Source organism: Dama dama, chromosome 9 (assembly GCF_033118175.1).
Source record: "Dama dama isolate Ldn47 chromosome 9, ASM3311817v1, whole genome shotgun sequence".
Taxonomy (NCBI): domain Eukaryota; kingdom Metazoa; phylum Chordata; class Mammalia; order Artiodactyla; family Cervidae; genus Dama; species Dama dama.
In genome coordinates, this window is record NC_083689.1 from 39,858,751 (window position 1) to 39,884,277 (window position 25,527).

General features: G+C 42.9%; 1 protein-coding gene across 4 annotated transcripts in view; it reads left to right on the plus strand.

Annotated features, from left to right (window-relative positions):
• The window catches only part of SEMA6A (semaphorin 6A), a 129,480-nt gene that overhangs the window by 22,959 nt on the left and 80,994 nt on the right, over positions 1–25,527 (plus strand). For 2 of the 4 annotated variants that reach the window (XM_061150946.1, XM_061150947.1), the window contains exon 1: positions 13,005–13,164. The exons of the other annotated variants lie outside the window; for them this stretch is intronic. The gene's annotated coding sequence lies outside the window, so the exon portion shown is untranslated. Of the gene's footprint in view, positions 1–13,004; positions 13,165–25,527 lie in introns of those variants that run through there. 4 annotated transcript variants of the gene reach the window in all.

A 25,527-nucleotide genomic window follows, 5' to 3' on the forward strand; every position in this document is an offset into this window, starting at 1 on the left:
TTCTCTGACTGTTGTCAGTGACATGCAGTGGGTGGTGGTGGCCTGCCTACGTTTTTTGGTCATTTTTTTTTTTTAGGTTCATGTAGATCACTGAGTCAGGCTCTACGGGCAGAATCCTGCGACGGACTCTAAGGAGAGTCCTTGTGGCAAACATCAGGCAGGTATTTTTAAAGCCCTACATGAGCTGTCAGAAAGTTGATGGCTCCTGATACTTTGTCAGTTCAGACATTCGAATTCCTTAGAGGGATTATTGATGTTGTTGTAGCATGTCTGCATTTAATTGCAAAGAGGAAGGTGATAGAGCAAGCTTGCTCTGATTACATCCTCCAAGATACCTATTCTATCTGAATCCAATAACCAGGTCAAAACTTAGGGCTGGGTGGGAGGGAAATGACTTTAGCAAAAAAAGCATGTGCCCAAGAAAAGAGAGGCAGCATGTCAATGGTCACTGGCAGAGGGGCTAGAGCTTGGGTACAGAGTCAACGTTCATCACTCACTGGGCTGTGTGACCTCGGAAAAAAGTCTCAGCCCCCTGTGCCTCAGTTTACTCCTCTGTATAATGGGATACCAATGGTGTCTGCTTCAGGGTTGCTGTGAGGATTCAATGAGTCAATATGTGTAAATTGCCTTAAGGGTCTATTATACACTAAGCATTGAAAGTGAAAGTCACTCAGTCATGTCCGACTCTTTGCGACTCCATAGACTATACAATCCATGGAACTCTCCAGGCCAGAATACTGGAGTGGGTAGCCTTTCCCTTCTCCAAGGGGTCTTCCCAAGTAGATAAGTGTTTTTTGGGGTTTTTTTTTTTTTTTTTTTTTGCTATTTTTACATCACCACCCGCCCAAATCTTGTTTATATAAGCATGCTGATGAGGCATAAGCTACAAAGACTGTGTGTGTGTGTGTATTCTGTATCACATTCACACGCGCTATAGGATGTGATATAGAATTGAATTGACAGAAATTACAACATGAGCAAGTTTGCCCTTTTTGGCCTGGCCTACCTCATCTGCTTTTACACCTTCCCTACACCCAAAGTCCCTGTTCTGTCACTCCCCTCCCTACCTTCCCTCCTTCAGATTCTTTCACCCATGTTCTCTTCGGTCATGGTTCATCTCTCATCTAAGTGACATTTTATGAACTCCATGAAGCCACTCAACTTTGAGGTCCCCAAGAACAGAGATTATACCCTAATCATTTTTGCATTCACTTACTTGTTGAATGAGCTAATTGATGCTAATGTTTTAAAAATTAAGCTAACCTGAGACCCCTTTTGATGATACTGGATAGCTGACCTTAAAGGTGAGAATTTTAGGCATGACGCTATTTGGGAAACTGAGTTGCCAAAGACCTACCTACCTAACCAGAATCACCAGGGTGAAGGCCTGGGGAACAACAGGAGTCAGATGTCCCTCAGATGTTTGTGAGGATCTGCCCGTTTGGGGAGCCCTGATTTAGTGAACTGTTCTAAGAATAATGTTCCTTTTGGTGTAAGAGGATTAGAGTCAAACTTTCCTCCCAGAGTTTGCTGCAGATGTCATATCTGTGTTTACACAGGGCGAAGTCCCTGGTAAACTTAAGGCACTCTTCGTATTGTTAGATTCTGAGTCCCTGGGAGCTGTGATGCTGCTCAGGCCACAGGGCCCAGAAATGTCTGCTAGGCACACTGACACGCCAGCCCTTCAAAGGCTGGTCATTGGAGAGAATCTTTTGCTTTTGCTGTGATTCAGTAAACCCACTTGAAGCCAAGATTTCAAGCCCATGGAGCCGGACATGGGGGTCTCTGGATCATCGATATTGTTAACATTAGCACTTTTTTTTAGAGTATTATTTCACAGAGCTGGTTTCAAATTCAAGAACTAAAAGGTAGAGTAACGGTGTCAGGTAACCTCGGAGGGGATCATTCTCTTGGTAATCTCTCCTTTCTTAAAAATAATTCAGACATTGCTGACAGCATGAAATTTGTGACTGACCTTCAGTAGATACGTTTGTTTTGATTTTAAAACACAATTAAAGTGGCTTAGAAGTAGTCATAGAAGGAAATATCAGGAAATTAATTACCTGAAATAACAGGGATATTTATAAGAACATCTCTATTTAAAATGCCTTTTAAAAAAATAAACTGTTAACCATGGACCCCTTTCTGTACAAGCCCTAAAGAGAGAGAGTTCCTTATCGTCTATCTGTACAAAGCTAGGATCCATCACTGAGTTAAACATGATCATAAGATGCCTGTTGAGAAGGCGTATGACCGTCTGCGGCCATACCACCCTGAATGCACCTGATCTCGTCTGGTATTGGAAACTAAGCGGGGTTGGGCCTGGTTAGTACTTGGATGGGAGAAGACCCATGACCAAGGAACCCAGTCACAACCAAGTGACCTTGAATGTTTGTTCTCACCAGTCCCAAAGGTAGTGGCATTGACCTTTGGCAAGATGTATTTGTGATAGTGTATGAATATTGGTTAAGAGTTCTGGTTATTGTGTGTATACTTTTATGTGCTCTGAAAATTTATAATTTACACACGGTATAAGTGGCATGAGGGAAAACTCTCTTGCCCACTTCACATAAATGGTGGACCCCTATTGTCAGCAGAAGAGAGTACTCGCATGGCACATTCTGTGAACAAGAATTGGATATCTATGCCTCATTGAAAGTGAAGTGAAGTGAAAGTCGTTCAGTCGTGTCCAACTCTTTGAGACCCCATGGACTATGCAGTCCATGGAATTCTCCAGGCCAGAATACTGGAGTGGGCACCCTTTCCCTTCTCCAGGGGATCTTCCCAACCCAGGAATCGAACTGGGGTCTCCTGCATTGCAGGTGGATTCTTTACCAACTGAGCCCTGGGGAGTATAATTTATCACTGGTTATAAATAAAAATCATTTTTATGTCCTGTCTCCAGTTTCCATCTCTTTACATTTTATTTCTCTGGTCAATGTTGGCAGAGGTGACAAGAAAATTAACTTTTCTAACCCTCAATCAGAGGGTAAGCAAAGTGGGTCACAGGGGTTCCAGCTGGAGTCCCTGCTGGGTCAGCTCCCCATCCTTATCCTTCCCTTCTGAATGTCACAAGGGTTTCACAGGAGTCTGGTCTCCTCCAGGAAATACACATAATCACCAAGATCCTTCTGCCGCTTATCTCTCTCCAGGCTTCAGCCTGAATCATGTTGTAGTATCTGAGATCTCCAGATGCTGTGGGATGGTGCAAAACAGAATGTATCCTATCATTAAGGCTAACCTCTCAGACTCCAAGGGAAATTTTTATTTCTTAATATAGTCCTCAAATAGAGGCTTATAAAGTATCCGCTTACTAGGTCCTTATATTAAGGGAATATAGCATGTGATTCCCCCCCCCCCTAATTTTCAGAGACATTTAAGAGATGATTTATCAGATCTATTTTCTTATTTGCTTATAATGATTTTTAATTGTATTATTAGTTGGTTCATCAAGGGCTTGAAAAGTGCTTATTTGGTCTTCTCATCGGCTAGTTCTGAGAGCCTTTAAATTCATGGTTTACAATACTGTATCTACAAGATAGTACTTTAATTATTGTACATGTTTTTCTAGAAGTAAGAACTGCCAACAAAGAATGCCAGGCCTGTCCCATTATTCCCTTCATTTTCAAGACAGCATTCATGTAAGAACAGAATTTTAAATTGTTTTGGATAGTGACAAAAACCCATTTGGTTATGAACCATGGATTACAGAATGGTACTGAGCAGAGCAGTACTGTCTTAGGGTGGCGTGAAGCTGTATAAGCAAAGCGAATAGAATTGCCTTTGTATATCTTCTGTGGACTTGGTAAAATCTGTGAGCAAGCCTGTTTGTTCCCTGGCCTTGGTTTTCCCATGGAAAGGCGGATTTTTTGGAAACATATCTTAAAACCCTTTATTTGGCTGAAGAAGCTGTATTAATGAAAAATGTATTATTTAAGCATAGCAGTAGCTTTTGGATAGTGTGTGTGTGTGTGTGTGTGTGTTCAGACGTGTCCGACTCTTTGTGACCCCATGGACTATGGCCCACCAGGCTCCTCTGTCCATGGGATTATCCAGGCAAGAATACTAGAGTGGGTTGCCATTTCCTAATCCAGGGGATCTTCTCAACCCAGGGATTGAACCCACGTCTCCTGTACCTCCTGCATTGGCAGGCAGATTCTTTACCACTGCACCATCTGTATATACCGTTGTGTCTCTAGATTAAATTCAACAAAATGTAAAACAGATAGTAGGAGGCTGGCTTTATGATTCTTGACCATCAGAAAAACCTAGAGATGTATTAGCAGCCCACAACAACCCTCCAGAACCCATTTTCAAAGCAGTCTGTGTTAGAATGACACACACAGTTTCTGCCCTGCATGGCAGGAGCTTGCAACTTTTCTCCACTCACCACCCCAAAGGAAGTTTTCTGCACCAATGTGACAACAAGTGTGATATTTACTGAAACACCCCCAGGAGCCTTGAGAACCACTGTTGAGCTGACCTGGACATGGCAGCTCAGTAGGCACCATAGGGAGTATGCCAGTCCTCTTTGGAAGTAAGAACTAAGGTCCATAAGTCAAATCTCAAGTATGGAAAAGAAAGAAAAGAAAGTTGTCAAGGGGGGTGAAGGCATCATAACTGGCTCTCACTGTTCTGTCATGCCCAGCTGTGCTGATGCCCACAGAGCTTTGGAAACAATTCAAGACCAGCCAGCCACCAGCTAGACAATTAAGTCCAGGGCTGCCAGGCATCCCTGCATGCAGGTGTGAATGTAAGTGATAGGGTAGATGGTCTTCCACAATAACTACGATAGCCACGGGGCCAGAGTCTTCCAGCACAAAAGGTATGTGTGTCCAGGGATAAAGTTTAGGCCCTTTGGAGATGGCATTGATCTGCAGGCCCTAAAAGTGCTTTTCACTTCTCCCAAAGAATAGCGTACGTATTGCAAGGTTCTGGGTAGAATACACCGTAATAATAGCATTGAATCATGTTCCCTCCTTGTTTGCAGAATGCTTTACATTCATGGTGTTGACTCAAGGGCTCATTCGGCTGCTTTTACTAAATATCAGATGTATAGGCGTTTACATCACTGGATTTTCTTCTCTGGTTTACAGCCAAAGACATTATTAGTCAGTCTGAATGCTTGCTTCTTAGTACTACTGTTATGAATAAAAGCTTCTGTTACAGAGGCTTCATTAAGAGATAAAACAAAGGCCTTTTCTTAATCAGCATATGACTTAACAGAATACTAGTCAAATAGTTCAATACTGAGAAAAAATAAATGCTTTTAAAACTTTTCACCTTAAGAATATATAAAAACCACTTATTTCTGATAACATTCCAGATTGGCTGGTGTTTGAGGAGTTAATTCTTAAGTGTTAACTTCATGTTTGAATATTGAAAAAATAAACAAATATAAATGGAGTATGAATATATTTAGAGGGTTTAGCACCTTGGATTCCTTGACTGGGGGTCCAATTGGGATGACCAAGAGGAAAAGGATCAAAGCAAATATTTCCAGAAAATTGAATGTGAGGTTTTTCAGCCACATCAGGGCTCTACCTCATTAGGATATTTGGTACACATGTCCATTTCTTTAATGTCAGTAGAATAAAAAGGATAGATTTTTTTTAAGCTAATAGTTTGTTGTTGTTGTTGTTGTTTTCCAAAATCCTTTTCAGGGTCTTTATAGAGTAGCAGGAAAAACTGATGCAGAGGCAGCAAACAGAATGACTTAATGGAAATCAGGCAACAAGCCTCAGGAAAAAAGTAGGTTTAGAACTGAAAATAAATTGAACACACAACACCTCTCCATTCTGTTCCCTTTTCTTTTTGTTTTTCATGAGAATCTATATTTATGGAAAAGTCAGCTGATTGCTTATCAGGTTGAAGCTTGTGTTTGCTCAGACTAGCGATAATGAGCAATAAAAAGAGGTGGGCATGGCTAATACGCAGGGAGATGGAATCAGGGAAAATGGGTTGACTCGGGATGTGAGTTTTGAAAGCTCTTTAATTCTCTCTTGTGCTGTGATGGTCACTGGAAGAGGTCAGGATAAGGGTCTGTGTAATAGGATAAGGATCTTTGTAATTGGACAGGGGGCTTCCCAGGCAGTCTCGACAGTCTTCTGGCTGCAGGCGAGAACTATCAGTCATCATCTACTTCTAGCCCTACGATCCAGTTGACAGGTGACCTATAGCCTTGCTCCTGGAAGTGTGGCCAAGAGACCAGCAGAATTAGCATCGCCTGCAAGCTTACCAGAACTGCAGGTGCTCAGCCCTCTCTACCCCGCCCTCACCCCCGGCCAGACTGTTTGGGGAGGAGTCTGAACTGTAACAGTGGTACTCAATGATGTTTCAGAGCTACTGGTCTAAAGGATATGTGGACAAAAGATCTGAGGACACAGTGGAATGTGGGGTGCAAAAATGGGGGTCTTAGAAAAGGGAGGAACAATTTTAGCTCACTAGCTAACTACATTGTAGGGATGTGATGATATTTATTGGTAATATATATCTTTCAGGATGTAAAGCAGAGTGTCTTGAGGAAGTTGTTAACTTGGACTTTGACATACTTGTACCCATGGAGTCATGAGGGCCCATTATTTGTCTAATAGCCCCAAGGCCACGTGGGCAAATAGAAGTGAGGTCAAAGCACTGGATGATAAGAAGAGTGATGCTCATCTCCATGATCTTTAGGATTATGGCTGTTATTAGGTTTCAGAGCTTTGACTCTAAGAAATAAGACTCTGCCCTTGGTTTCCAGCAGGTACTTATTACTGAAATGACATCATTTTATTAAAACTTCCTGCATCCAAAATGCTTTCCAGCCCTTTAAAGACAACCTTCGTCATCATAATAACCTCACTGGGTAACTCAGCACTGTGTTCCCTGATCCTAAGTCAAATGAGGATTTCTGCCATCACTTCCACAATTTTGTTGGACAGAGGAACCAGATGAGTCTGTGAAGATGTCCGGAGAAAGCGATGCCCCTCTTTAGAGCAGTCTGTCACCACATCTGAATAGCCTCTTCACGCCCACATGGAGAGACGAGATCAGACCTTCTCTCTTACCTTCCCACTCTGGGCCACCATTTTCCAGAGCAATCAAGTGATTAGGTGGTATGTGAATATGCCTCTTACACAGTTTCCTATTACAGTGGAGGGTGAGGCTGCAGATAAACGCTTGCCACTTCACCTTGTATGGCAAAGTCTAAAAGCAATAAATACAGCACTAGAGAAATATTGACTATAAATGATGATATCACAATAATTACAGATCTATTTTTTTGTCCTTGCAACATTTTGATGTGATTATCTCAGTCCTGTTCGGCAGGCAGAATCCATTCTGAGAGTCACAGGAGGTCTCTCCAGAGAGGTACACGAGGGAACTTCACACTGCATCCGTGCCCCGGGACTGCCTGGCCCCAGGCTCAGAAGGTGATTCCTCAGGGAGCTCACGAACAAACTCTGAAAAGGAAGGGCCACCCCTAGTGACACAGGTTGGAAGAAACGCCTTCAACAGTAATAAACCACAAGTGTAAACATGTTGCTGGAAGAAGGACTAAAGTCTATTCCCAGCTTTTCCAATAGACAAATCATTTCTTGGAAACACTAGGGACCAAAGAGAATTCTCTTTTTTTTCCCCATCTCTACCAAGGTGCATTTACTCTGCATGATAAATTCAGCGGAGGATACTGACTGCCACATCATCAAAGACTGGCCAAATGGATTTCAGGAGCTGCCCAAAACGTTAAAGAGTTTCATGACAAGAGGAGAAGAGAGAATCTATGAAGTTTATTACAAATGGGAAAAGCATTAGTTGGGTATGGATCTGACCACACTGGAGACTCCACCAAGAGTGTGGAGGCGTAACCGCATCATCTACACACATCTGTTCGCTTTATCGTGGTGTTCCATTTCCTTTTTCTTCTTCCAGCCTAAACTCATGTCAGTAATCAGGGCAGTATCTCTGCTGGCTCATCTGGGTATGACAGCCCTGTGCAGGCAGCAAACTAGTTGGATTATAAACCTTTGGAGAAGATCAAAAAGTTACCACATGTTGGCCAGTCTTGACCACTCAGAATTAGGAAATGAAATTCTTAGTCTTATTTAAAAGGTTAGTAAGTCCAGAGGTTAAGGAGAAGAATTGTTTTTAGATTAGTGGGTAATGTTATATATAGTATTTCTATAGTAGAGCCTGTGAGAGTTCAAGAGTAATGAGAATCACTCTAGGAAGAAAGACATATTTTCAGCAGAAGCTAGGTCAAGAGAAAAACAAAAGATTGAGACCCATCTCCAATTGCAAAGATGATCTCAGAGAAGGTGAAAGGGGTTCCGAACGGGAGAGAACCTCTCCTGAGCTGGGTCACCTGGTTCTTGGGCTCCATGTGTGGGAGGGTACAGAAGGAGGGGGTCTTACTGAACCAAGGGAACTTGTAAGGGCTTTCTAAAAACATGAAGTAAAATTTAACTAGTTATGAAGTACAACGGCCGGATTTCTATGGCTTAAACGAATTCAGGTATAGTCATAACCAAAAAACCAATCACATCCCCTAATAGTTGAAAAATGAAATTGACATCATCTTGGAAGGGAAAACCTAGTATTTTCAGAGCTTAGGGGGAAAAAAAACCTTCATCTTCATGATATGCTGCCTGGGCTTTGTGAGTATTCAAATTGACCGACATTCACAGAATCTCAGTGTTATAAGTGGAAAATGATGCTATCTCCGACAGGACAAAAACAGTCAGGAAAAAGTTTCAAGTGGTGCCAAAGCCATAGGCTCTGGAGTTAAGGAAGCAGTTTCCAGCCTAAAGGAGTGAAGAGATGGAGAAGTGAACCAAGCAGAACCCAGCAGAAGAGGCTCTGGCGCCCTCACTTCCTTGCTCCTGGGACAATTCAGCCATAGACGCTTCCTGTTTCTCCAAGCATGACGCAGGAACCAACTTTATGCAGAGTTTAAAATGATGCTAAACACATGTTTGCCCTGATATACTAGTTATCTACAAATAGTCAAACTTCACCTTTAAAGAAATTCAAATTCTTTTGGCATCCAGTAGAGTTTGTTTGCCTTTGAAGGAAAAAGCATTTTTTTTTTAGTACCTTTGATGCAGTAGATGTGTGGACTTGTGTCCCTGTAGTCTAAAGTAAATGAAAGGGAAGAAAACAAATGTTTCCTTAACCCTGTTAATGAAACACAAAGGAACATTCAGGGTCCTTTAAAAAGGCTATTAAAATAATATCTGTATGTAAAGAGGTTGGGGAGGCGTCTCTTGGGAAGAAATAAAACATAAGAGAGCAAAGAAGAGGAAATGGTGAGAGTCCTTTAGAAGATACTTTATCTCTCAAAGAAGTGTCCAGATTTCTGACTTGTGTAAACACCAGAATATTGGTCAGTTATAGTAGTGGCTTTGGTGTGTGGTTCCTAGACCTTTATACCATTCTTGGCTCGCAAAGAACAGCTATAAAGTTTACAGGAAGCGATGAGCTCAACCTCCCTATCTAAAGTCCTTTTAAAAATCCCACACCAACTCCTGTATCTCAAATGAAAATGAAATATAAAGAGACTTAGTTTTGATGGCTCTTCTACCCTCCCAGCAGCAGGGACAGAATTTTCAGAAAACATGGGGAAGAAATGGAGTGGGCAAACCCCCTTGCATTTCCCAAGATACAACATGTGTTTCTACATGTGAGCAATTGGATAAGAAAGCATCTTGAAAAAGTTAAAAGTTTCTTCTGCCCTAGATATCCATTCATGTATAAGATGTTACCAAGTTCCTCTAACTATTAATTAGCATTTGAACTTACAATGACAACAACGTGAGCTTGGTACCTTGGTACCGACAGGAGGAACTTGTGTGGGTTTAGCACAGGATCACACACAGTAATTTATCCTTTATTTAGTTACGTTAGTCCAGAGTTGCTACCTTTTAAGACTACCACTTTCAAATGTCCTGGAATACTAGTTATCACTTAAAATATATATATAACAACAATTTTGGTGAATCTACCCCCACACACACACACAATAATCACAGTAGGACTTCTGAAAACAAACACAACAAGTTTAGATCAAAGACCTGCAGGATGAATTTGGATTCTTATTTTGAATATGTAACACGCCCTGGACACGGTGATCATCACTAATGAGCATTCTGCGTAGCCAGGCTAGCACAGGCTAGCATGTGATTCAACTGTGTGTGTGTTTGCCCTCCACCTGTGCCAGCCATCGATGCTGATCCACATGAATTCTATCAAGCAACTGCAGCTTGAGAAAGACATGATCCTGATCTGACTCCTCCATTTTGCCCCAGTTAGAATCGGGGTTGGGGGTGGGGATGGGCACAGCCACCTCCCCTGTAAGCCATTTACATTGTCATCTTCCTATTAACGTGCTTGTGAATTTTATTGTCTTGGAGTGGATCAAGAGCTTCCAGTGTTGTTAAAGGAAAATATTATTTACACAAGACTTTTTCCTGTCTGCTTTCTGTTGTGCAGAAATATACTGTCATCTAAATGCCAAAAGATGCTGATCTGAAGAATCTGTTGGCTGGTATGGGTGCCAGTCAGATGAGAATAAACTGCCAGGGAAGACACAAGTAAAAAACGTTAACTTGGGCCAAGTTTGTTTTTCTCTCTCTCTCTCACTCTTGACATTACGTATGTGACACACAACGTCAGTCTCTGAACTAGCAGGGATGTCTGATCACAAGCAAACAGGGACTCTTGGGACAAATCTCTACTGTCCCCTCATGCCCCACCCCCTTATCTTGCCATATCATGGTTCTGACAGTGAGAGATTAGCATGACCTGTGCCAAAGACGGGGGAATTCATTTCTTTTGCTTCAGGGAACAATGAGGGGCTAGCCTCTTCTAGTAAAAGTGAAACAGAGCCATAGCCAGACAGTAGGGGATCTTCGTGAACACCTGCACAGGAGTTCATCCAGGGATGGAGGCCACAGGGCAGAAAATGGCCTCTGCGCTGCAGTGTGTGGTGATGACGTGGTCCGGTTTGGCCTGCTCTTACTATAGTAATTGTTCACTCACCTAATTTACCAGTGGTATTTGAACTGATGGTGAATCAAAAGAATGATAATGGATACTTTTCCCAATCAAAATATAATATATGTATGTATGTGTATATACATGTGTGTGTGTGGCAACCCACTCCAGTATTCTTGCCTGGAGAATCCCATGGACAGAGGAGCCTGGCAGGCTACAGTCCATGGGGTCACAAAGAGTCGGGCATGACTGAGCGATTAACACACACACACAAAGCAATTAAACATCCTGCTTGTGTGGCCTACCTGTATTTATTCCCATATGCCAACTCATATACTTTTGTGGGTTTTTAAAAAATATCTTTCCTAATATTTTTTCCTAAATATACTAAAATTTCCAAGAAGGTGAAAATATGACTACTGTTAATAATAGCAACAATCATTAACAACCAATATATTTTTAGTACATGCTATTTGTTCACGTAATCTGTACAGCACCCTTAAAGGTACTTGTTACTATGATCCCCATTTTTTAGTTAGATGAGTTGAGATTCTGAAGAGTAAAAGGATGTTTCCCTAGGTCACATGACTGGAAATCAGCAGTGCTAGGTGTCCAAGCCCAGACTGGACTGATGGCAAAACCCATGATCTTGTCTCCATTGACTCCAACACCGCTTACATGTGAGGCTTGTAGAAGTTTCTCTGTGAAGTATCACTGTCTTTGGGCAGGTCATTTAACCTCTCCAGAAGCCTGCTCTTCAGGAAGAAGGCTTCCTCCCTGCAGCAGAGGTACTGGATTAGATGTTTTCTGTGATTTTAGCTTCTATTTGTTGTTGTTCAGTTGCTCAGTCGTGTCCAATTCTTTGCAACCCCATGGACTGCAGCATACCAGGCTTCCCTGTCCTTCACCATCTCCTGGAGTTTGCTCAAACTCATGTCCATTGAGTCAGTGATGCCATCCAACCATCTCATCCTCTGTTGTCCCCTTCTCTTTCCCTCAATCTTTCCCAGCATCAGGGTCTTTTCCAATGGGTTGTCTCTTTATATCAGATGGCCAAAGTATTACAGCTTCAGCTTCAGCATCAGTCCCTCCAGTGAACACTCAGGACTGATTTCCTTTAGGATTGACTAGTTTGATCTCCTTGCTGTCCAAGGGACTCTCAAGAGTCTTCTTCAGCACCACAGTTGAAAAGCATCAATTCTTTGGCACTCAGCCTTCTTTATGGTCCAACTCTCACATCCATACATGACTACTATAGATTCCATTATGGTACTTAACTTCTATTACCATCTTACATAAGAAATGCACGTATTATGAACACAAACTGTAGCTTCCTATCAGTTGGTCTCTGAGTGAGTGTGTGTGTATGTGTGTGTGTGATTGTTGCCAAAAGATTTTCATCAAAAGCAAAGGAATCAACATCCCTACCTTCTAACTGCTGCTCAAGCTGCTTCTGGCTAGGTAGGTATTCCAAATACTGGGCTGCTCTTATTATGGACTCTTTCTTAGGAACGCCTATTCTTTTTCACACATGCTAATTCACTGTCTTGCCTCTCCTAATAGCCCATGAGTCTTGAACTTGGAGCCAGAAAAGTACTGCCTTTGTGAAGCACAAAAGAACACCAGTTCGGGTGTTGTTTTTTTTTTTTTAATCACACAAGGCCTGAATAGAAAGCTCTTGAACCATTCAGAGGCCGCTTGCATTGTACAGCTGTTCCTTGACTGCTGAGAACAGGGCCCTGCTGACAATGCACTACCTGAAGGAAACACCGCTCAGGAGTCGCAGGACCTGGGATTTCTGCCAGTGTCCTCGGAACACAGAGGGCCTTTTTCTCGGTCCAACCCCGATAAGCATTTTGCAGTTTGTTGCTGGTCATGGCCTGCCAGCCAGCATTTGTTTCACAATTTTATTGCCACCCTGTATTCCCAATGTGCTGACACTTGGGGACTTTTTCTTTTCCTGTTTCGGTCCCACCTCCGTGAAATGTACAGCGAGGCTTTGATTGGTCATAGTCCATGCCCAGTTAGCAATGCATCACTGTGTGAACTGAGTTCCCAGGACTCGGCCTCCCTAGGACAATGTCTCTTTCTTCCCCCAAGCTGATGGTAAATATCTGGATGGCCTCATCTATTTAAAACCAGCCAAGCAGGCATTCTGTTGCGGGGAGAGGATTCTTTTGTTTGTTTGTAAGTAAACAATGGGCCCGATCTTCCTTACTAAAATTAAATTCCAATCACTCTTAAAATAATACCAAAAAAACAAATCTGATTGCAATAGTGGGGTGGAGGAAGAGGAAGGCAAATTTACTGGTGCTGGTTGCTGTTCCCCCATGCTGCCTACAGTGAGTTTTCTAAGTGATGATTCTGGAGAATTCTTAAATGCAGAGGAAATGACTGTGTTCCCTGCAGGTAGACAGGGCTGAGTGAACTCAAAGCCAGACAGGCATCTTTATTTGAAATCATTTCCTTTGGGATATACAGGATTGAGTTAATTGAGTTATTTAGTGTCAGCACTTCATTTTTAAATAGTATTTTTTAGTGCCTAAAAACTAAAGGGCTATGCAAAATGATTACTGTATCTTCTTCTTTTTGAATGATGCAGAAGTCCCCTGCTGTTGGTAGTCTCTGTATAGGAAAATCCAGACTGAAGAACAATCAAGGGAGTGGGTGTAACCTGTTTCAAAGAATCATTATAGGAGGAGTCTTCAGCAGTTCTGCTCCCGTAGCTACAACATGACTTTTTTAAAAGCTGAACATTTGTTGAAAGGCACTACATACGTATTTCCAATTTCTCCTTCAGCTCAGCATCAGCCCCACACTTCAGGATGTATGGGCCTCCTGAACCTAGTAGGATATCAATATGCACAGTGATGCTTTATGACTCCAGCTGAGCCCCAGCTGACAGGCTGCTCTCATTAGCTTCCTTGGGTTGATGGCAGCCTTTATTCCTGGTTTACATTCCCATCTAATACTCAAAACATCATCGATCCAATTACCTGTGTTTCTGATTGGATACAGAGTCAGGGTAACCATGATATTACCTGGATCACAGTTTCACCTTGTTCAGAATCCAGTGATCACATGCCTACCACGAAACTCCTGCTGCTCACTTATATGTGCTCACAACAGCATCCTACTGCCACGGGCTTTTGCTCATCACTGCAGTTTCTATTCATCTCCACCCAGATCCTTCCTGTCCTCTCCCTCTAACCATCGCAAAGCCAACTTTGCATTTGTGCAGACTTGCAGTTCTGCATCCCACCAGCTACCCAGCTTCCCTGTTTCCTGACAAGGTCAAGACCTTATTACTTGTTCTGACTTTAGCCTCCCTGCCCCTCCCACCCCCTGACCCCCTGTACTCACAGCCATCCTGCCACCCAGTTGCCCTTCTTCCTTCCTTCAGGCCACCCGAGTCCCTGCTCTTGACACAATGTCTGTGCTTTTCTTTGGACTCTCATCCCTTATAACAGTACATGTGTTCGTATGATGCTGAGTGCTTTTACCTTCCTGGCTGTGTGGCCTGATTGGTTGTTATTTAGTCGCTAAAGTCATGTCCAACTCTTTGTGACCCATGGACTGTAGACCGTTACACTCCTCTGTTCATGGGATTTCCCAGGCAAGAATACTGGAGTAGGTTGCCATTTCCTTCTCCAGAGCATCTTCCTAACCCAAGTATCAAACCTGGATCTCCTGCATTGGCAGGTGGATCCTTTACTGTCGAGCCACCATGGAAGCCCCATGGCCTGATTTACCTACAGGTAAATATGAGTAAGGCAGTTCCAAGGCTAGAAAGCTGAAAAGGTTAATTTCTTCAGTTGCTCTTCATGGAGTTATATCTCTGGTTAGGTTTAAGTAACCTTCTAAGTAGGCCCTTTGTTGTAAGAGTAGAAAGTCTATCTGCTCATTCAGTAACTACATGCCCAGCACAGGCTCAGAACTGGGTGTCGAGTGGTAAATGAAAAGACCATGATCTGAGGATTTAGGAGCTCACAGCCTAGTGGCCACAAAAGATGAACCCAACCAGTAAGCAAGTGAGTTCACTGCCCATGACTGCCTGTGGTCAGCAGCGTGAAGGGAAAGAAGGGGGTTCCATGAAAAAGAGCAAGGTGATAAGGAGCGGGTGTCGGGAACCCACATAGATGGTTTGGTCACAGAAGTCTTGAAGGAGGTAGCGTTGGAACAAAGACCTGGAGGAGGAGGAGCAAGCCAGGGGAGATACGGGATGAGCTCTCTAGGTAGACAGAACCACAGGTAAAAACAGCTCCAGGAGCTCTAGGATATGTGAGGACCCTTGAAGCCAGCTCGACTGGAATGTGTTAAAGGAGGGACAGGGCTCCCAGGAGCTGAGTGTGCAGGTCTGTGGGTTCAAGAAGTCTGTATTTTGTTCCAAGTACAATGGAAGCAGTGAAGGGGGTCATGCGAAGCCTGACTCATGCTCCATACCCCGTCAGCAGAAAGAGGGTGGCTGCAGAAGAGGAGAAGAGGAAAGAAATTCTAGCTGTGTAGAAGAATCAACACAGGAAGAATCGACAAGGCTGGCAGAGACAGAGCCACTGGATTCCAGAGTTAGTTTCTGATGGCCTTTGTGAGGGCAGCTTCGGTGTAGTTCCAGGTGGGGGGACACGTACCTCTGTGAGCGATGGAGGCTGGGAAGTTTAAAGGTGGGTCAGAGCTGTACTCACCCTGGTGAGGGGTCTGGCAATGAAGGTTAAGGCCTTCAAGGGAAGGGCAGAGGGAGAGAAAGGTTTGTTTGGAGTAGGGAGACAGGAGTGCCCATGGGCATGTCAGTGGGTTGGGAGAGGTGAAACTTCCAGAGAAAGGGCAAAGAGATGGCAGCCTCCTTGGGGAGGATTGAGAGAATGAATCCAGAACAGGGTGAAGGAGGGCCGAGTCTTGAAGCAAGTGGAGACTGGAAAGAGGGAAGCCTGGGGGTGTGTGAGGAAGGGACGAGAGGGCCGATGGCCACCTGGCCTTGGTTTTATGCCCCCAGTAGCAAGCGGGAGGACTGAAGCTGAAGCTCCAATCTTTAGCCACCTGATGTGAAGAGCCAACTCTATTGGAAAAGACCCTGATGCTGGAAAAGATTGAAGGCAGGAGAAGAAGCGGGTAACAGAGGATGAGATGGCTTGACGGCATCACCAACTCAGTGGACATGAATTTGAGCAAACTCCAGGAGATGGTGAAGGACAGGGAAGCCTGATGTGCTGCAGTTCATGGGGTCACAAAGAGTCGGACACAACTTAGCGACTGAACAACAAAGGAAGTAGGGCCTCCACCTAGACAGGGGAAGACGGTAGGAAGGGTCTGGAATCCTAAGTGCCTCGCCAATCCAGAGAGGGGCAGCTTTCGAGCAAGAGCAAGGACTGGAGAACACGGAGCAACATTGCTAAATTTGTTTTGCAGCCGCTGCAAACAGCTATGTACAATTTTTCTCCGGCAGTATTGCTTCACTCCAGAGAAAAGCAGCTGATGTACTTTGGAAAGATTTTCAATAACAAGGGCTTTCTAAATAACTTTCAGCTTAACCAGGAAATCATTCAACCGGCACTGCCCCGCCCTCCCCCAAGTATTCCAGTTAGTCAAAGTTTCACTGAGACATGTCAGCATTGAAAAATGCAGAAGGCAGCTAAGTAGGAATTGACTGAAAAGGCGTCAGAAATCAGAGAGCAACAATAGCCAGTCTCTTTAAAGGCTAGCCGTTTCAAACCTGCCATCTCCAACGCATAAGGGCACCTCAGGTTCAAAAGAGGAAAAAGAAAAGAAAGAGATCCACAGCTCAGAGTAGTAAGACTGTCCATTCGGAGTATTTCAAGACACGTGTGTTTATTTTGTGGACCGGGCATTCTGAAATACTAACTTCAAAATTAACCACTAGCTCTGCACAGTCTGCATGAACAGTCAGAGGGATTTAGATGGCCAAAAGGTTACTAAGTAGGTGTGACACAGCGTTTATCTAAAAACGGTCCTGTAAAAATGTGTACCGTGCATTTTACCGGAGCCCAGTTAAAGTGTGCTGGTGAGCTGTTGGCCTAGGGCATGGAGAAACCCGATCCTGCACTTTGTAAATTATAAACTGTTTACACTTGTCATCTCTGTCTGGGACACTTTAACAATTGGCTTACGTGTGACAGAGCGTGCAGAGCTAGCGGCATCAGGGTCACCGCATCCAGGGGCATTCTGAGTGACGTCCGCCAGAGCTTGGGGGAAGATCACAAGGCGCCGTGATGTGACAGGGGTGAGGACCTTTACCACCAGGCTGTGGGTGCCTTCAGGAGAGTAACGCTGTAAATGTCCACAGGGGCAGGGCCTTTCCACAGGCTGACTGGGCCAGGCATGCAGGTATACCATTCTGAGGAACCCGAGTGTCTCCCACACTAGCCTCCGGGTCCCACAGTTCTCCAAGCTGGAAAGATCAGCTGGAAAAGGCAGGATTTATAATATCAAACTATAGTCATTTGAGGACTTCTCTGGTGGTCCAGTGGTTAAAAATCTGCCTTGCAATGCAAAGGACATGAGTTCTATCCCTGGTTGGGGAACTAAGATCCCTCCTGTGGGCAGTTAAGCCCAGGTAGAGAGTCCGTGAGCTGCAACGAAAGCTCCCACATAACACATAACTAAGATCCGACACAGCCCAATTAATTATTTTTTTAACAAAAGGAGACACAGAGGTGGACTGGTCGGCAGGATCTCAACAACTTAGGGACCAGGGACCTAGAGACACCTCCTGGTGCCGGGGTGGCGGGGGCGGGGGGGGGGGGGCAGGGGAGTCATTGAGTCATGTCTATCTGACCCACAAAACTGTAGGAAGAATTGTTTTTTAAAAACTTTGTCCCCCAGTTTTCTCCACACTAGACCCTCCCATTTCTGACCCCCAGCCTCCAGCACAATGCCCTGCACCTAAACTAACAGGCACTTATTAAATGTTTAGCAAATTTAAGATTTAGGAAATGACTATGATCAGAAGGCAGTATATGTAGTAGTTAAGAAGAAGCTTTGGAGTCAGCTTGCCCAGGGTTCAAATCCAGTGTGTGACCCTGGGAAGTCTCCTGGCCTGTAAAATGGGGATAATAATAGCATGTGCCTGGAGATGTTGTGAAGATTAAATGAGTCATTACACACAAAGAGTGCTGAGCCTGGTGCATGGTAAACACAATAAAATGTTATTATTTTGCAAAATGAAATTCCTCTTGGGCAGAGGAAACCCTTCTGAAATATACCACCTATAATAAAGGTAAACACGCATTTTTGGTCACTGATTAAGAAAGATTCTACAGCTTCTGCATTTTCATTATCCTGTTCCTAAAGGTAAAATTCTCAGATTAATATGGGATTTTTACTCTTCAGAAGACCAAAGGGTTTTAAAGTTATATACAATTTTATCTTTTAAAAAAATCAGTATGAGCCTTTTTAAAAAATAAGTTAAGCTTCTAAAATAATTTTTCCTCTAAAAAGCAAAAACTTACCAGATTCTCTTTGGAAACAGATTCACATCTAGATTGCCAAATTTCACTCTTAATACGGTATGGAACAGCTGAGTTGTAATTTTTTAACCTCCCAGAACACACACACTTGTGATGGGAACATGGGAAAGGACATTTATCTTTTCAGCTGCATGAAAATGAAGCCCACAGTACTTGAGTGAACTAAAGGAAAAGTATATATTAAAAATTAAGACCATGTGTAACAGGGAGTGTCTGTATAACTACAACATTGAAATTTGTATATTTAGCCTATTATAATGTCCTTTACCAGTTGCTGGAAGCAGTAGGGCTTTTTATATTAGAATGAAAGCAATGACAATTTTCATTCTAAGGTATTCAGGATTTACATTTAGCTCAAATGGATGTGCAGCCATATTGAATCAGAAGCGCCTTGTGATTAGGAAAACAAAAGCACTGAAAGAAAAGGGGGAAATGCTGATTTTAAATGCTCACTTAATCCCTAGTTTTAGGCCATGCAACAGCTCTCTCATGGATGTCTCTCCAGATACCAAAATAACAGGTTGAAATATAAAGTAGTCCATGAATCACTATTCACACTAACTAGGTTCTTTGTTCACACTCGCCAGATTCTTTTTTGGTTTTGTTGATGTTTTGTTTTAATGCCTGCAGTTAATAACCACCCTTAGAGACTGTCTATGTGTCCACCTAGTACGTGGCAGATCTTGGGTTATTATGATGAAGGCAGTTTTACAATCAGAATCCATTAGTTAATTTAACACAGAGCAAAACTCATTTGTCTCCTTCAGTGCAATTCATACTCAGAGTGACACAGGGTCAGGCCTTATCTGGTGGAGGGGGACAGCGAAATTAAAGCCCGTGGGTCCCGGCCATTCACAGTGGTGGGATGGATGATTATCAGGATGGATATAATTGTACAGCCGCAGCAGTCCCCCACAATACACTGGCTATCTGCCCAGCACAAAGGTTTAGATTCTTAATTTGCTGCCGGCCAGAACATCTATGAAGGAGCTGTGTATTTTCGTGCACCATCAGCCACAACTTAAGATAGGCTGCTGCTGCTCTTTGCATCTTGGAAGCTTGGCAGCTGTCAAGCTCCTGCCTAGATTTTTTGGTCAGAAAGATAGGACGCAGGGCTGTGGAAAGGCTTTTAGTGGCAGAAGGATTGCACCTCTGCCCGGGTCCTATCGCAGGCTCATTAGCTGAGTGGATATTTGAGCCTTGTTTCAAAGGTGTACTTCGATACAGAGTCATCTGTTTCATTAAGTTAATTTACCTGAGCAGGCTTTCCTGATAATCAGCTCCATGATAATACAGCTTCTGCAGTATCCGCTTAATTCTAAAGACACACGAAGACAGGATGAGGTGAGAGGACTGATGTGCAGGGTACTGGGGTCTGCATACATGCACTTGCCTTTCATGGGACATTTCCAGAAATTCACATCATGTCCCTTAAGCAAGCAAGAACCGTGGCAGGAAGTTTACCACAGCTTGGTATTCGCTTTTGGTTTCAAAGGATGAAGTTGGAAAATGAGAACGAGAGCATGTGCTATGTTAATCGCTTAAGAATAGTATCCAATTGTTAAGAAAGGAAGTGAAGAAAGGAAAGGGAAGCGGTAAAAAAAAAAAAAAAAAAAAGCTACGCTTTTGTTGATTAGGTGTTTAACCTCCAGTGATCCTGGAGAGAGTAAATTGCTTTACAGCTAGATTCACTTAAATGATATGGCCTAAAAGAAATGATATCTCCAACTTATGTCCTGTAAGAAGCTGTTAATTAAAAATCCACATTTCCCTCCCCCTCCCTTTGTTGGTCCTCTAAGTTGTTCATTTTTAATAAGCTTTTGCTTTGTGGTATTTAGACTTGAGTGTTATTACATTAATGACACTTGAGTTGGATTTCAGCCTGTTAGACAGATTAGTTGAGAGCTGTTTGGATGTAAAATTTAATCTTATCTAAGGTTTTGTGGTCTCAGGGTTGACTTTTAACTGAAAGTGCTCACCAACTTTCACACCATGCAGTTAACAGACCGTCTAAGACTAATCATTAGACTTCATTAGAACCACAACTGGTTGACAAGGACAGATGAAACAGTCCATGTTCCCTACCCCTTTCTCCTAGCACAGAGCGAGAATATCAGCTCTCAGGAAAAAGATGGAGAATTCCTTCTCCAACCACATTTATACTTTCATCTTTCCCTGGTCTGCTGATTATAAAAGATCACTTTCTGAAAGTGCTTTGGTGAGAAACATATTTCCCTCCATAGAGAAAAAAATAAATTAAAAACCCTTATATTTCCATGCATTGGATCATTATAAACAGTTTATTTTATTGAGCAAGTCCCAAATCCATTTGTTTAATCTGGCAATAATCATCTTTTGGCCATGTTCAATCTTCTTGAGCCAACATATTGGAAGATCCAACTCCGCCCATTTCTAGGGCAGAAATGGTCAACTGCTTTGTTCTGATGACAAAATGTTGAAAGCCAAGTATGACTGTGAAGGATTAACCTCTGTTTGAATGATATTTTGCTGGTAGGAGCTTGAAGCAACAATTTAAACTTCATTGTCGGGAGTAGATAAAATAAATATCATCGTTTCACACCCAGGGGAATCTGGGCCAGCTACCTCTTTCCCAGTTCTTATTTCATTGTCCATGTAATTGAATAAAATATATACTCTAATGTAATATTAAGATCACAGATTTAATAATACAGAACTTGGGGAATGCAAAATTTACTTTTCTCAAGATAACAATTTCTTCCACGTGCTGGGCATTACATGCACTTAAGCTGTGCTTTCAGCAGTGTAACTAGGTCAGGGATTTCATATATTATGGAGGTGTTCATGTCACTATGTGAATACCAGCGTCTTACATTTCATGTATGTTTCAAGAGCCTGTATTTGCAAATAGAAAGGCCAAACCTGTGTTAGTCTGCTGCTGTGTGTTACCAGGGCATGCATACATAATAGGGTTTCTGAGGCCAGTTTGCATGAAAGTCTTTAAAAACGGAGGTTGGGTTCAATCTATAGTAACTGCTTCACGGCTCCAATCCATTATGAAGTGAAATAAGCAGGTAAATCTAAGCCTTTCTGGAAAAACTCAAATGTGTGGCATTTTCCTTACAATAAATTTGTATTTGACTTTACCTTGCAGTTTGTGTTATTGACAAATGTCTCCCCCATAAATTGGAAATCCTCTGGGGACAGAGATTGTGTATTTGATTATTCATCCATTGATGCATTTATCTATCCACCAAACCTTTGTTATTTTGTTAGCCCTTGCCTGCTGGGTTCACTGTCCAGTGGTGTGGGCAGATCAGTAAACAAATAATGTCAGTTTGACTGTTATGATAGAACTCTTTCAAGTGGAAGAAAGAAGAGAGACATTAGTGATTAACTGTCAGTAGGGATCAGGAAAGACCTCACAGAGGAGGTGACGTTTGAAGAGTGTCTTAGGGATGAGAGGAATTCCCAAGGCAGAAAAAAGAATGGGATGGAGAAGTCGCCTGGCTTGATGGCAATGAAGAAAATATTGAGGGGAAAAAAAAAAAACCCCTTCCTTCATAGCTCAGTTGGTAAAGAATCTGCCTGCAATGCAGGAGACCCCGGTTCGATTCCTGGGTTGGGAAGATCCGCTGCAGAGGGGAAAGGCTACCCGCTCCAATATTCTGGCCTGGAGAATTCCATGGACTGTATAGTCCATGGGGTCTCAAAGAGTCGGACAGGACTGAGCGACTTTCACTTCAGTAGAGGGAAGAGCAGTGCAAAACAGATACAAAGGATGGATAGATGAGGAGAAAAAGAACGCAAAGAAAAACCAATAATGGCCAATTCAATTCACTGAATTGTGAGAGATTCTCATCCTGTTGTTAGGAGCCGCTCAGTAAAACCCTGGTGTATATTGTTAATCCTGGGCACAGGTAGGAAAGCCAAGGTACTAGGGCAGGGCCCTCACCAAGGAATCCTAGATGAGAAGATTCCAGAAAGAAATCTTTTTTTTTTAAATAAAGTTTGTTTTAAATCTTTTTGGCCATGCTGTGCAGGTCAGGATCTTAGCTCCCTGGTCAGGGACCAGCCCTGCACTTACTGCGGTGCAAGCACATAGTCTCAACCACTGGACTGCCAGGGAAGTCCCCTTCGGAAAGGTTCTCAGGGCTGCTTCCTTCTCAAGTTCTTCTACATCAGCCAGCCCTCATCAGTGTACTAGCCACAGTACCTTGCTCATCAATATAGACATTATTATATTATATCTTTATTTTATATATAATATATAATATTTTATACAATATTTTATATATAATATATTTTATATATTTTATTATATTTTATATTATTATTATATTATTATACTCCATGTATTGTCTATTGTAAAAGGGTGTTTTCCTTTGAGGTGTTTGTAAAGTAGTTGGAAAGAGGGTTGAGAGCCTAGTAGATGATGACTAGCACCAAGGACCATAGGCTATTCCTCCTTTTCATAATGTCATGGCCCCACGCATCCAAGAAAGCACAGCACTCCGTCCCCTAAAGAAGTCATTAAACCAAAGAAGTCATTAAACCAAAGAAGTCATTAAACCGCCATGACAGTCTGGTTAAGCACCAGACTGCATTTGCCATCTTCTCAGAATGGCAGCGACGCATAAGTGAATCAAAATGTGGGTGACGCCAAGGCAAGACACAGAAGGTTATATGCGGTTGGGAAGTTTGGGGGGAAAGAGGCAAAATAGGAACTACAGTGAGGAAGTATTTTTAGGAAACGAGTGATGTATAAGTACAGTATACACAATTCAAAACGCTGAAACATGAAGATAGAGTTTCCATATGCCAACCCCAAGCACAGACGGGGATGGAGAAGGCAATGGAGGCATATATTAAACACCTCTTCAGGGGCCAAGGGCTTTTAGTCCTCAAAATAACCAGATGAAGAGAAAGTATTACTATCCACTTTACAGGAAGCTTACAGATATTAAATAGCCCACCCAAGGCCACAGAGCCAGGAACAGAAGGAATCAGCTGGAAGCCCACTAGAATTACCTGAAAGTAGAGGAATTCTCAGTGCCTAGGACGTGCCTGGCGCAGAGTAGGTGCTCAGCAGATCTTTTCTGAAACAGCCCAGACTTCTAAGCCTTTGTTTATGGCATGATCAAGGTTGAGTCAGTCACAGAGACAAACTTATACATTCTCCTGGGAAAAAGAACTGCCTTGATAGGCAAGGGGGCAGACATTCAGTGGGAATAAATAACAAAGAAACAGCAGTAAAAACTAACAAGATGAGGAAGATGAGAGAGTACTGTCTAGATTGTTACCCAAAATATTTTTTTCTTATACTAGTATAAAAATGTTGTCACTGAAACAATAGCCAAGACAAAGCATAGAACATCTGACCCCTAAAGAATGGCTTCTGAAAATTAAGTATGTGAGCGTGTGTGTGTGTGTGTTTATGTGAGTACAAGTACTCATACACACATTCTATTGAGGTTAGAAACCTGTGAAAATAAGTAGATACACTGAAGGCTGTCTTTAACCTTAAGCTGTAGCATTTGCTAGTGGAAACTCTGTAATAACTGTTGCGTTTTTGGTGGTGGCCATGATTTTTGTTCAAAGGTCTGACAGCTGCCCTCTTGATATTTATGTGTTTCTTGTTAGGGAGCCCAAGATGCACAACTGTGAGCTTGTAATGAGGAAAAGAAGACAATACAAATAACATGAAAAGGGGAGATGAATTGGTTATCGCCAGAGAGACAAATCACATATTCTATGCTGCTTTAATTGGAAAACAGTTCTTTTCAGGGGGTTACTTTCTCTTCAGCTGAGATAATTAAGTCTGGGCTGACACTGGTGACCAGCTCCTGATGATATATAGTCACTTACTAACAATGCAGCAATCAGTAATCAAAATTTATATTTCGCAGGTTACCAGGGCACTGTCGAAAAGAAAAACCGTCCTGATAAGGCTGCGAGATAGGCTTCTAATCCAGTGTTCACGTGGCCTCTACTCCGTAGCATCTGGGTGGGTTAATTAGATCTGCTTTATTTCAACTCTTGTCATAGAAGAGAACGTACCTATTGTCTGTGTTTACATTAGAAATACTTTGCAAGCCCCGTGCTAGAAAAGAAGTTTCTGCAGGGCTCCCTGTAATTTTGAATGGATTAAATTATATTTTGCTAGTGGTTTGGCATGAGGGTGGGTGGGCATGAAATACACTTGGATATTTGAAAAGCCACTCCATGTGGCTGGCACGAATACAAGTTCTTTGAATCATGATTAATTATCCCTGGCTGAAGCTGAAGGCATTGCAATGAAAGCGATTCAGATTGTAATTTGGAAGCCATTTGTGTTTATATCAGCAGTTCCCAAACTTGTCTGCTCACTTGAGTCACCTGGGGATCTACTAACATTTCCAAAGTCCAGGTCACACCCCCAGGTCAACTCAGTCACAATCTCTAGGTGTAAGACACAGGCATCCTTAATGTTTGAAGCTTTCCAGGCAACTCCAGTGTACAGGCAAGTGTGGAAACCACTGTTTTATGCCCACCGTGTGGTCTGTTTTCACATTTAGCTGTGGATAGGGCTTCCCAGGTGGCTCAGTGGTCAAGAATCCACCTGCCAATGCAGGAGACACTGGAAAAGCAGATTCAATTCCCGGGTTGGAAATATCCCCAGGAGGAGGAAATGCCAACCCACTCCAGTATTCTTGCCTGGGGAACGCCATGGGCAGAGAAGCCTGATGGACTACAGTCCACGGGGTTGCAAAGAGTCAGACAAGACGGAGCATGCATGCACAGGGCAGCAGGTACTGGTGGAGGGTGGAAAAGAGAACATTCATGTTCCAATAGGCAGCCCTTGCCTCCAAGCTTCAAGTTGGAGTTGAAATTCAAATCAGAAACTACGGTCTCCCACCCCAGTGAGAGACCTAGAGCCCCAAGAAGAGCAGTATGTGACCCAGCTGGCAGGAAAAGCAACTCAGTGAGTGAAATGGACTCTCAGGAGAATGGAAACCAAGGAAGGAAGCAGTCAGCCTTTACCCCCATCTCTGCTAGCATCGAGCTCAGTGTTTGCTGAGTAAACAAGTGAGAAGAGGAGCAAGGAGGA